Raw genomic sequence first — 13,460 nt, forward strand, 5'->3', positions numbered from 1 at the left:
AAGTTTCGAGTAATTCTAATGTCTTTAAAGTCTTTAGTAATGATGTCTCTTGTTTTGCAGGGTTCCGGCGATGGCGGATGATGGGCTGAAGTGAGTTGAAGATGGAGCCCGTGTGATGAATAGAAGCGCCTGGAAGCACGTAAGTAAGCGCTTGTTGCCTGCTTCACGATGCGCTCTAACTGTCTTTTTATTTTGCAGGTACAAGTTCGGAGCGGCTGCAGGGTGCCGGAATACCCACTGGGTTAGATGTGGAAAGGAGTAATGGCACGTGAGTATTAAAGTTCCCCAATGTCTTTAAACGCACCTTGTTTTGTCTTTCAGATGCGGGATGCAGCGCCAAAGGCCTCCGGAGCGTGCGAATAGTTGGTAAGCTTTTGTCTTTCAGATGCCGGAATGCAGTATGAAGACCTCCGGAGCGCACGAAGAGTAGGTAAGCCTTTGTCTTTCAGATGCCGGAATGCAGCGCGAGGCGTTGGTGACAGCCGATGGACCAGGTAAGTGAAGAGCTGTCACTGAAGACCGTAATGCTAACCTGTTCTTTCTTGTCTTTATAGGTGTTGCTGAAGACTGGATTCAGGATGGTAAGCCTTTTTCCTTAGGCCCAGGATCAGATGCAGAAGACACGATGAGCGTTCTGCTGCAGAGGATGCAGAATAACGCAAAGCAAGATTCATCCATCGGGTGTGGTTTAAATAGCCTCCTGTAGTGCTTAGGTGTCTCCTTCCACAGCCACACCTAGGTAAGAAAAGAGTTCCTGCTTTCCAGAAGAGTTCCAGTGTTCTAAACCTAGGGAGTGGCTCCTGCCCCACCCAACAGGAAAAGTAGTTCCAAACAGAAGAGGATCAGAGGCTCAACTGGCAGGCAAGTAATCAGCATGGTCTGCTGCAGGTAAGTCCACCCAAGCATTATGAGCCCGGCGCTTCCAGCGCTGAGACTGGGCATATTTATGAGCCTGGTGCCACTGGCGCCAGGACTGGGTCCAAAAGGTCCAAATTGGGACTGGTTGGCACTCGGAACCTGGGTTATGGATCTGCTTCCAAGGGAGTTGGGAAAACCCTGACCTTTTGGAAGCAGAGATCATGACAACCGAATGAGTTCTCTAGACTAGTCCTCTCTATGAAGGCCTCCCCCAAACAGGTGCTTCCTTCCTCCTCTTGAACTCTCGGCCCTCCTTATCTCGTCTTTCTCTCCTCACTTCCAGTGTTATGGAGATGACACTCAGCTCTCATTCAAGCTTCCCTCTCTTTTTCCTCCTCTTCCTCCTCTCTCATCGTTGACTGTTTGACTGTCATTCAGTCATGGTGCGCTTCCAATGATCTCTGCCTTAATGCCAGTAAGAATGAGATCCCTTCCATTGGGACCCCAGCTCCCAACTTCCCTCCTTCCCTCTGGCCGCCCTCCTTGGGCCTCTTCCCTTCATTCTCCTGTGAGGAAAAAAACCTTGGTGTCATCTTTGACTCCTCTCTTTCCTTCTCCCCTCACATCGAGGACCTTGCCAAGAAGGCCCCATATCAGCTGCACCTCCTCAGAGGTTTTCACGCTTTCCTCACTTTCCCCCAGAAACTCAATGGGCCTCATTACACAGTAGGAGGTAACCATGCCGCTATTTGCGGCATGGCTACTCCCTTACCGCATACCGGGTCCGGGTAGGCGGTATGGGGACTTACCGGGTCATTCAGACCCTGGAGGACCCGGTAAATCCCCATTCCAAATACCATTCCCCATTCCCATTCGAGCCCCCATGGGGCTCAATGGGAATGGGGAAGGAGCTAATAACGGTACCGCAATTTGCGGTACCGTTATTAACTCTGAAGTCCCTCAGCGGGCCCGTCCTTAACGCCTGGTCAGACCAGCCGTTAAGGACAGGACCCGCTGAGGGACCTCGTAGTAGGGCGCTAAGGGATTACCGGCACCGGTGACCTTACTGGTTCCGGTAATCCCTTAGCGCCTACCGTGTAATGAGGCCCAATGTCTCCAGAGCTCGGGTCCTCTCTAGGCGTGACTACTGCAACAGCCTCTTTCTCAATCTTGCTTCATCTTCCCTTCGTCCCCTTCAACTAATCTAGAATAGGACTGCAAGACTTATCCTTGGCCTCCAGCCCAGGGAATGCATCTCTCCAGTCCTACAATCTCTCCACTGGCTCCTGGTTGCAGCTAGGATCAAATCCAAGACCCTCTGCATCATCCACAAGGACTTCTGGGACCTGCGACCCTGCTACATCCAACTCTCTCTCCCTGAATACCTCCCATCCCTGCCAGAGCCCTTTGGTCGGCTAGCTCCAAATCTCTGCAAATATGTTGCTTTTCTAAGTAAAGGGTGGGGGTTAGATGTCTCTCCTTACAGGAGCCTCCCTCTGGAATGTTCTCCAAGCCCCTCTCAGGCTTGAGCCGGATCTCCTTAAGTTTCGAAAGCTACTCTAGATCCTTCTTTTCTCCTCCTCCTTCTCTCTCCCGCTTCCCTAGTAACCCCTTCCTCTATGACTGGCTGCCTAGTCCCCACTGAGTACTACAGGGTCCCAGGCCCCCTCCGCTAGTCCGCACACCCGTCCATGTGCTTACCCGCTTTCCATGGCACTTGCCCTTCGTTCTCCCAGTTACACCTGCACATATACCCATCCCCTCCCCTTCCCTCCTTAGCACTTCATTTTGCTCTGACCGGTACTTCCTTCCTTCCCCTCTCCCTCACAATTCTTGTTCCGCACTTGCAAGATCCGAATGCCATAAGGCCATCCCCTTCCCTTTTTGTCTTGAGGTGCCTTGAAACACCACTTGTTGCATAGGCACCTTACAAGTATCCAATAAATCAAAAAAAGTTTTTAAAAAATGGCAATGCTACTACTGGATACCATTTCTATGTATGTAGAGTTGACTTGCTCATTACGAGGTAGGAGGTAGCCATGGTGCTATTAGCATTAGCACCATGGCTATCCCCTTACCGCATTCCGGGTCCGGGTTCTCGGAATAGGGACTTACCGGGTCATTCCAACCTTGGAGGACCCGGCAAGTCCCCATTCCGGGAACCATTCCCCATTCCCATTCGAGCCCCCATAGGGCTCAATGGGAATGGGAATGGAGCTAATAACGGTACCGCAATTTACTGTACCGTTATTAGCACTGAAGTCCCTTAAAGGGTCCCATCTATAACACCTGGTAAAACCAGGCGTTAAGGAAGGGACCTGCTAAGGGACCTCAGAATAGGGTGGTAAGGGATTACCGGCACTGGTGTCCTTACCGGTGCTGGTAATCCCTTACCACCTACCTCGTAATGAGGCCCATTGTGATGAGTTCACTTCCGGGGCACCAGTGGTCCAGGGATGAATATCAGTTTCTAAACCATCAATGAATCCCACTCCTCTGGTACACCAGAAGGGATCTGAACAGATTGGAATAGAAGTCAATTATAAGACCTCCTTGTCCAATTTTGGTAACATGGACAGAACGGCAGGTTTATCTCTGCAAGTCTCTGTTAGTAGCAACACAGATAAAATACAATTATTACCCAATGATAAAAGGGACTGTCCAGTCAAGGTTGTATAAAAATATCTACTTTATTATTACTACAACAGACAGTTCTAGCACACTACAATTACAACCCACCTTGTAAAGGAACACAGAAGACAGACAGTTTCCCAAAGGAAAGGGGTGCACTCTGGATACTGACAGGAGGGTAGTTGGTAAAGTGATCAGTCTTATAGTTCAAGATTATTTGGTTTCAACACCAAAGTGGAAAAGGGCTGTAACTGTCTCTACGGGTCTTCAGAGAAGGACCATGGTGTCAGAACCACAATGTACCTGGTGCTGAAGAAGTTCTTGGTGCTCGACAGCGTTGAGGCTGTTCCAGGGTGCTTTGCAACCAGTGAGACAGAGTTGGTGGCGGTTGACAACTGCGGGTACCAGGCAGCAGGCAGTTTGGCAAGTGGGGCACGATGGATGTCTGCAGGCTGTCTGGCGCGTCGGCTCGGGGCCAAGAATTGTTGTCTCTATGCTGGTTGGCAGATCTGGAATGCTGGTCTAGGCGTCTTGGACAGCTCTGGTGACTGTGGTGTGACAACAGTCAGCGGTGTAGCCCGATGCTGTTCTAGGGCTCGACGGTCTTGAAATTGTCCTTAAAATGATGGACGCTGGACGTTGCTTGTGTGTCACTCCTCTTAGATTCTTCACAGGGCTTGTGTCCTTTGAAGGCGGACGGCCCAAAGCTCAGGAGGGTTTTAGCAGGCAACAGCCTTGTCCTGTGTCCAGAGACTCTCCGGCACTCTCCACATAGGAAGCTTGCTGTCAGATCCTAGCAGGGTACGCTGTGTGCTTGCTGGGTACCGATTTTGGAGCTGCTGGATGGGTCCCCTGAGTCTGGTATCTCCCTTTTTTCCCTGGGAGATGTTTAGGAGAGGGATCTTGCTTCCCTCTTGGAACTCCTGGCCTTCCTTCACTGACGGAAGATGTAAGATAGAATGTACCTTCTGCTCAGGTCCAAATGAGTCCTTCTTCTTACTCCTTGCATAATCTTCAGATGATCTGATCAGTGAGGGGTTCAGCCCTCCTTTAAGGCCAAATGGGCCCCAGAGATTGGTGTAGGCTAGGCCAAGCCTTAATGGACCAATCCTGAGTCTCCACCAACAATCTTCAGGGAAGCTTCAGGTCAGAACCAGGGCGCTTGGCAACAGACAGGGGAAGAATGACAACATATACTTCTAAGACCCACCCATCTTCCTGTCTGCTGTACCTCAAAGTGTCTCCCTAATTAACTGAGCCCTATGCAGCGCTTGGTCACAACATGGGCCTCCTTTGAAGTTGCAGTCAGACTTTCTTCTCCTACAATTCACATACTTCTCTGCACTGAAAGGAGTGGTTCCAGACAGGACATTCACTGCCCTTTTGTACTAAGGAGGGGTGTTAGTACCAGGTTGACACATTGCATTACAAAGAGATGTTGGTCTCTGGTCTCCATTGTCACTTCCTGCACACAAGGCTTCCCTGAGGCCTGCTAATTAACATTCTTCAGTATTCACAGCCGCCAGCAAGGTGTAACAATAGAGATGCTAATCCCTGGGCCTTGAAATGCTGATCAGGCTGCCCACGGCCAGAGGCTGTTGAAGTACCCATGGCTGTCAGATGTCAGCTACACATGACAGGGGAGGGCGGCGCTAGTAAACTGTGTCCTCCCAGAGTACATGACAATTTTTCTGCTGTGCGGTGAGCGTGGAAAATATGTGCGGGAATGGCACCACATACTTTCGGTGGTTGATCTCACTTCATTCCTTTTAAATAAACAAAAAAATCGAATGGCCCAGGTGAACACATTCTCCCTGTGCGGATGGTCGAATTCCTCACACACACCATGGCCTTTTTCCAGAATCCTATGTTATGTTATGTTGATTTATAACGCACACCGCTACCAACGCAGAGGTAGTCTCCAGGTACTCGAATGCCAACCTAGGACATCAGTTGCAGCGTATATTATGCCAAGTTGCCAAATTGCCTCATCTATATTCAGTAGATTATTGGCAGTTTCCATTATACCGAGTTGGTGCATGAAGGTCGGTTTTCAGCATAAAGATTTTGCACATCAGTGATTATTAATGTTATGCCAATTTAACACATAATTGCCCATTTTCCTTATGTCCAGTTATGCCCAGTTTGATCACTGGCAGTTAATCTGTCATTTCCCAGCCTTGGCTGCCTTCTTCTGGCAGGCTGTATTTGTATTTGTATTTATTTATTTATAATGCGCACCTAACCCAGGGGTAGCCAGGTGCAAAGGCAGCAAGAGGGTTGCAAAACTTAGTTACATACAGTGGGGTGAGGTCCAGCTGCGGTTACAGTGCCGGACGTATCACGCCGAATACGAAGGATAGAACATATACATTATAGGCAATACTATATACATATTTACATTCAATGAGGTAAGGAGCCACATGGTAGTGGCGCTGTAACTTGTGCTAAAGGTGCTGCAAAGAGAGGAAGTCTCTGTCCCACAGGCAATGTGTGCTATCGACTTGTAGGCTGACTGGGGTGATCTGGACACCCTACCACACTAAACCCTGGTCAGGAACAGCAGACAGGTCTGGTTGTGTCCACTGGCAGCATTTGCCTTTTGGAACTTTTTTTAGACATACATACGGGATACGTTACTGTTTGATGGCAGTTGCGTGAGTATTTCCACAGTATTCTTTCAAAACTAGGTTATTGTTATTGCTACCCGGTCTGCCCCAGAGCTGGTCCCAGGCATGTGCAGTCTGTGCGGTGGCCCAGGGCCCCACTATCAGAAGCTGTCACAGGGGGACCGCACCAGTGCCTGCGTCAACTATACCAAGAATATTGTTTTAAGGGTGGGGCTGTGCGGCTTCCATGTACTAAGCTTGCATGAGGCCACAGTATCGCAGCCCAACTTCCCGTGGCTCTCTAGAGACTAACACCCACTCCCAGAGGCCCATCAGACGCTGCAGCCCCTAATGACTACTTATCACATCCTTTCTTCAAGCAGAGCTTTTAAAGTGGGGACCATTTACTAGTGATGGCCCATTTAATAGATCACTGTTTTGGAGGATGATGTGACCTGCTAAATTGCCTTTACTACTTTCTGCTATAGGAACCCCTGCTATTCTACACTGGCATACAGTTTTGGCCTGCTCACCCTTTCCAATCAAGGCTCAGGGGGTACATTAATATGACTCCTTTCTCATTTTGTAGTGAGCAGCACTTGATAAACGTCATTATTTTTTATTTTATTTGTTTATGGTATAAAAAACATTTACAAAACTTCATTTAAAACAAGTTACACATTTTATCACATTACATATCTTCTTAATAAAACATCATAACCATTGTTATATATGAAACATTACGATAAAATCAAAACTAGGAATGATAAATAGTGCAGGGAAACAACTAAAGGTATTAATACAATTATTAAATTGTCACAACATGTTTTCTACATTTTGTCAGTAAAATGCCCTGTGTCCCAAACAGACAAGAGATGAAAAGGAGTTAACAGTTGGTTTCAGTTCAACAGATTTAATAAAGGCTGCTACTGCTTTAGTGTCATGAACATTATCCCCATACAGACATCTCTACCACAGATATTCCTCTGTACACCAATGAGTAGATAAGAACCAATTTCCCAAATAACACTTCCTCATGACATTAAGTGCTGGACAGTTTAAAATCAGATATCCGGTGGTTTCCTCTCTATCCATGTTCTTGCAAAACCTACAACTAGATTCCGCTGCTGTGATGAGACCTCTCCTCAAAGAGATTTCATTGGTAGGTAGAATATTCCAGCGGAATCTAAGAAAGATTCCTCTGTACACAATGTTAGGAAATGTTATCAAGTATGACAGCAATGTGCCTCTTTTCTTATGTCCATTGCGGAGGTGGCTCATTGAAGGGTAAGTATGACATTTCTCTACTGTATCCATCCGATCTTTATCATATAAAGAATGTTTGACCATTGTTGGATTTGCAGTCAGATCTTCGATATTCAAGGTCAACCGCAGTAAAATAATTTCACCAGGTAAGTGAATCTGAGCAATTAGGTTAAAGGACTTCCCCCGGGATTAAAATTCATGCATGTATTCAAATCAGCATATATTGAGGTAGGAACTGGGACAAGCTTTTCTCGTGCAGATGCCATGCTAATCTTCTCTGTATCCTTTCAATTTTAGTATATGTGTTGCCAACAAAGTTATTATTTGCTATTATTTCTTTTTTACAGTCAAAATAATCCATATCTGTTACTTCTGAAATAAAGGCATATTGCTAATTTGGACAATTTTTATCTTTCATTTATTTATACGTTTGTAAAGCGGACTAACCCACCCTGTAGGCATCCAGATGCTAATATTGCCCAAATATACACACAATCCGCATAAAAACAACCGTGAAACTTCTGAAAAAACAGCAGTTTGTTTCCGCCATCCAAACATAATCTCCATATGTTCCCAGTACCTTCCACAGATAGTGTTTTCAAACCAAAGTTTCAAAAATATGTTTTGCAAATAGTATTTCTACCAATTCCATCTGGGAAGAGATGTGTTCAAGTTCCTGAATTGCAGACTGCTCTCAAATCCGGGCTTTGCCACTTAACCAAAGCGAGTGCTCCCGGTCAAATCTTTTCATCACACTATGCCTTATCTGCCAAAATTAGAAGTCTGCACAAGGTATTCAGCGTTCTGCTACTTCAAAAAAAAGCCTCACTCCAGATATTGCCACATGGGTAAATGTTAATATTGACAATTCACATACTGGACGTCACAGTGAATTTGTCTACTACCTTACGCATGTCAACATGATTCTAATTAAACTTCTCAGGATACCTTTGCCTACATTCTGTGATATCACTGATGTCACTATTTATGCAAATTAGGGGGCCCCATACATCTTTTGCCACTGAGAGGCCTGGAAATCCTAGGGCCGGCCAAAGTACTAATGGATTCCGAGTGTCAGTAGGTGGAGGTAAGTGGTGTTGGACTGTATTTCTGGAGTCCACGGGGCGCCATTGAGGTATTCGCAGAATTGCACAGGGCGTTAATACCACATGCAGTAATCCCAAGGACTATCGGCATTACACTGGAGGATTTACCGCCAGCACGTGGATGGAGGTAATTCCTACACTTCAATGCCATCTCTGAACTGGTCAGAATGTGATTGTTGGCAGTGCTGCTGTACCCACATATTTGTGACAGCATGCATAGGCGCTCATAATTAGCAACACATCATGAATCTCTATGACAGTGGTAGACCCTGCAGCCTTCTTCTCTGATCCCTTGCACGGTCTGCTAGACCCCCATTCCTCTCGCAGATCGTATCCTCTCTAGTGAAAATGCACTGCCAGCGTGACAGCGGCATTCCTGCTGGACACGTTTGCGGCCATTGTAGTTCTCCAAATAACAGGTCTGCCCCCACCTTGACTGATGCCTCGGTTCTTGCTGTTCTCATTCTACTTTTACGAGAAACTGAAGGGCAGGGAACCCCACTCTCTGAATTAAGGGGATACAAAAAAGAATTCTCCGGAAAAAGAAAATCCAGAGGACATCATTTACAAAAGTAGAAAAGCTATTTATTTAATTAATATAAATATATTGAACAAATCAAGAACAAATCAACAAGCTATACTTTAATGCAGGAAAATAACAGACCTAAGATCTACCACATGGATACTGGGCGAATTGACTCAGTACAAACAAACATATCCACATCTGCATACATTCTATACAATCATACAGCTGAACTAGCTAAACTTACATCACACGACTAGTAACAATTTTGCTAGTAATTAGTTATATTTCTCTCCTGGGATAGATGTAAATTCATTTCCATAATCACATTTCCAGGCATTTAAACTGGACCGAAGGGTTTCGACGTTTTGGCAAATTTACACCACGTCTTCATCAGGAGACATCCACTATTCCTGAAACAATTACATACACAGTCAGACATGAACCTGCATACAGCATATAGTCTAAAAGCATTTCTTCTCACATGGGTGTTAATTTTCATCTTTGTCAATTAAACCATGTGACCAGGAGCAAGTGAAACATTCCAGAAACACCAGTGAGACCACACGCGCCACGACACCAAGCCGTGACCCAAGCTCCAGACCATTCTCCTTTTAAGCATTAAAGGATATGGCGTGTTGGCACCTTGCCCCCACCCCGAGATATTTATGGTGTTTCTCTGCTGGTGCACCAGCGGGGGTGTCAACAGCTAGTATGCACCTCACCACAGAGACTGAGAGAGCCAACGATATAGAGTGTGATAGTGAGGCAGAAAGAGAGGGAGAGCGAGGGAAAGTGAGAGAAAGAGGGTGCAAAAACAAAGAGCAAGAGATATAGAAACAAAGGGAGAGAAAACAAGACGGAGAAAGAGCACTAAATCGGCATCTGATGCAGCACACACTGTGATTTTCAATGTATTGTTGATGGTCGCAGCTTTGCTATTCCCCCCAATGATTTCACCCCCTCTTCCTTTGAACATTGTTGAACTCCTCGCGCCACAACCTTCTAATGCTCTTCTCCAGTATCCTCCGCCTCTGACACTCCCAGCTCCTACTTCCCCAGAATCTGTGTCCTCGGGGGCTCTGATCACTATAATGGCTGAGTTCAGTCCCCTCTGTTGCAAACACCCTTTGTTTTGATAATTTTTCTCCACCCTGTCTGACCACCCTCCAGGAGCCCTCTGCAGCCAATCAACTCTCAGCTGGAATAGTCTCTGGGTCTACTCTTTTTGGCCTCTGTCTTCGGTCCCTTTAATAATTCCTCTTCCTCTGACCACTCCTAATCCACTTTTCCGTCTCCTTCCTCTCCCACTTTGATCTCCTCCCCTTTATAAAGCACAATTCAAACCTGACTCCTTGGCTCCCTTTTCGGCAGAAGTGAGGTCTTCCCCCCACACACGTACCCACCAGCGACTCTATCTACGCTTCACTTTTTGGACTTGACCTCTTTCTGACCCTCTCCCTTTGAGCGCCCCGCTAGTTCTTTGCCTTTCCTTAACTTTGCCCATCTACAGATCTCCTTTCCAATCAAACGCCTAAGGATGAACATTTAACTACATCTCGTCCCTGGTGTGAGCATTGTTCTTCTGATCTCTGGTCTCTGGCAAGGAACCGCCTCTTCCCCTCTGCTCTCCTCTGGAATCTGCTAAATCTTCCTCCTGCAGCCACCTCATCCCCACTCTCTGTTCCCATCCTTGCAACATGTCCTCCACACCTCACTCCAGGCCATGTTGGCCACCGCCAACTCCTGCTCTCTTACTGCCTCTTATTTCTGAAAGATCTCCAAACTAAGAGACAGATTGTCCACTCTCCAGACCTCTCTTCTGTCTCAAACTCCCACCACCCATCAGCCGCAGCCCCCACAAACCCACCCCCCAGACTCTGCAGCTGAACTGACACTCATCGGCCAGGCTGTCAACCCTACCTGTGCACCTTTCAAGCCATTAGTGACACAGACAGTCAAGTGTCTGACAATCGTTGTCTCCTCTCCTTTATGATATGGCATCTATTTGTTTTGTTTTATTCGTATTTATATAGCGCACAACAGTCCAAGGACATCATGGCACTTGTTCCAGTACACAGCTTAGTTACTTAGTTACATGGTCATTAGCAATATATATACAGGTTGCAATATAGTTACATAGTCATTAGCAGTATATATACAGGTTACAATATAGTTATATTACATTTGTGTTATATTACAATATACATGGCAGAAGTGGAGGGGGCAGCCCTCCACTTGCTAGTTGAGGAGAGTGGCCTTGAGGTTGTTGCGGAAGACAGAGATGGAAGTTTCAGCTCTAAGGGTGGCAGGGAGTGAGTTCCAGAGTTTCGGTGCAATATAGGAGAAGCCTAGACCTCCTGCTGTGGCTCTCTTGATGCGTGGTATGTGTAGCTGGTTGGTGTACTGAGCTCTGGTGTGGCGAGTGGATGTGGTCCTTGATATTGCTTCAGAGCGGTATGCTGGAGCGGTGTTGTTGATGCATCTGTGAGTGGGTGAGGATTTTCAGAGTAATACGGTCTTTGACCTGGAGCCACAGCGCTTCACGTCTGGCGTGGGATATATGGTCTCTTCTAGGGATGCTATAACATGCCTAAACAGAAGTTTTTCTCCTCTCCTTCCTCTTCTTTCCAGCCTATGACTTCAACATTGAACTTTCTCAGCCTGGAGGATATTTGCCTCCATTCTTCCCATCTAGAAAACAACTACAGATGATCGCTGCTTCTCAACCATATGTCGCCTGGTCTCACTTCCACTTCACTGCCCAAACATTTCTCGAATGGATGCTGTGCGACCATATCACTGCAAAACTGGAGACAAACAGACTCTGCAGCCCAATCTGGGTTCCACAGTAGTCACTGCAAAGAATCGCCACTCACCTCTGTCCCGAATGACCTCATCACTCAACGCTCACCGATATCCTCGTCTTCCTTGACCTCTCACCGCCTTTGATACACTGGACTGCCTTGCTCTTTACCTTTCTCTAATGCTGGCTTCTAGGCACTGTCTGGCCTGGATCACATCCTACCTCTCTGACTTCTCTGAACACTGACACTTCCGGAACACCCAACTTTCCAGTTGGGGGTTCTGTGTGCTCCTCCCCAGGGACCCCTCCTTTTTAATGTTCTGCACCCCCTCACTTATCCAATCGTCTTTCTTTTTCTTGTTGACAGATTTTCTTCATCAGCAATGATTATTGGATACAGAGGCTTGAGCCTCATTACTCCATCCTCACGGGTCCATCCTCTCGGGTTGAGGGTGTAGTCATGGGTTACCACTCTTCGTGGTCTGTGTGGACTTGTCACGTTGGGGCGGAGTGTGTAGTCGTGGGTGAGGATTCTGCATGGTCTGTGTGGACTTGTCACAGTAGGGCTGAGTGTGTAGTCGTGGGTTAGGATTCAGCATGGTCTGTGTGGACTTGTCACAGTAGGGCTGAGTGTGTAGTCGTGGGTTAGGATTCTTCTTGTCTGTGTGGACCTGTCACAGTCGGGCTGAGTGTGTAGTCGTGGGTTAGGGCTCTTCTTAGTCTGTGTGGACTTGTCACAGTAGGGTTGAGTGCGTAGTCGTGGGATAGGATTCTTCTTGGTCTGTGTGGACTTGTCACAGTCGGGCTGAGTGTGTAGTTGTGGGTTAGGACTCTCCATGGTCTGTGTGGACTTGTCACAGTTGGGCTGAGTGTGTAGTCGTGGGTTAGGATTCTCCATGGTCTGTGTGGACTTGTCACAGTAGGGCTGTGTGTGTAGTCGTGGGTTAGGATTCAGCATGGTCTGTGTGGACTTGTCACAGTAGGGCTGAGTGTGTAGTCGTGGGTTAGGATTCAGCATGGTCTGTGTGGACTTGTCACAGTAGGGCTGAGTGTGTAGTCGTGGGTTAGGATTCTTCTTGGTCTGTGTGGACCTGTCACAGTCGGGCTGAGTGTGTAGTCGTGGGTTAGGGCTCTTCTTGGTCTGTGTGGACTTGTCACAGTAGGGTTGAGTGCGTAGGCGTGGGATAGGATTCTTCTTGGTCTGTGTGGACTTGTCACAGTCGGGCTGGGTGTGTAGTTTTGGGTTAGGACTCTTCATGGTCTGTGTGGACTTGTCACAGTGGGGCTGAGTGTGTAGTCGTGGGTTAGGATTCTTCATGGTCTGTGTGGACTTGTCACAGTAGGGCTGAGTGTGTAGTCGTGGGTTAGGATTCTCCATGGTCTGTGTGGACTTGTCACAGTAGGGCTGTGTGTGTAGTCGTGGGTTAGGATTCAGCATGGTCTGTGTGGACTTGTCACAGTAGGGCTGAGTGTGTGGTCGTGGGTTAGGATTCAGCATGGTCTGTGTGGACTTGTCACAGTAGGGCTGAGTGTGTAGTCGTGGGTTAGGATTCTTCTTGGTCTGTGTGGACCTGTCACAGTCGGGCTGAGTGTGTAGTCGTGGGTTAGGGCTCTTCTTGGTCTGTGTGGACTTGTCACAGTAGGGTTGAGTGCGTAGGCGT

At 47.2% G+C, this 13,460-nt stretch overlaps 1 pseudogene; it reads right to left on the reverse strand.

Annotated features, from left to right (window-relative positions):
- Positions 1 to 7,582: 7,582 nt before the first annotated feature.
- LOC138505368 (U6 spliceosomal RNA) lies at positions 7,583 to 7,679 on the reverse strand (annotated as a pseudogene).
- Positions 7,680 to 13,460: the final 5,781 nt, after the last annotated feature.

This window comes from Ambystoma mexicanum, chromosome 11 (genome assembly GCF_040938575.1).
Source record: "Ambystoma mexicanum isolate Mex_15411 chromosome 11, UKY_AmexF1_1, whole genome shotgun sequence".
Lineage (NCBI taxonomy): Eukaryota > Metazoa > Chordata > Amphibia > Caudata > Ambystomatidae > Ambystoma > Ambystoma mexicanum.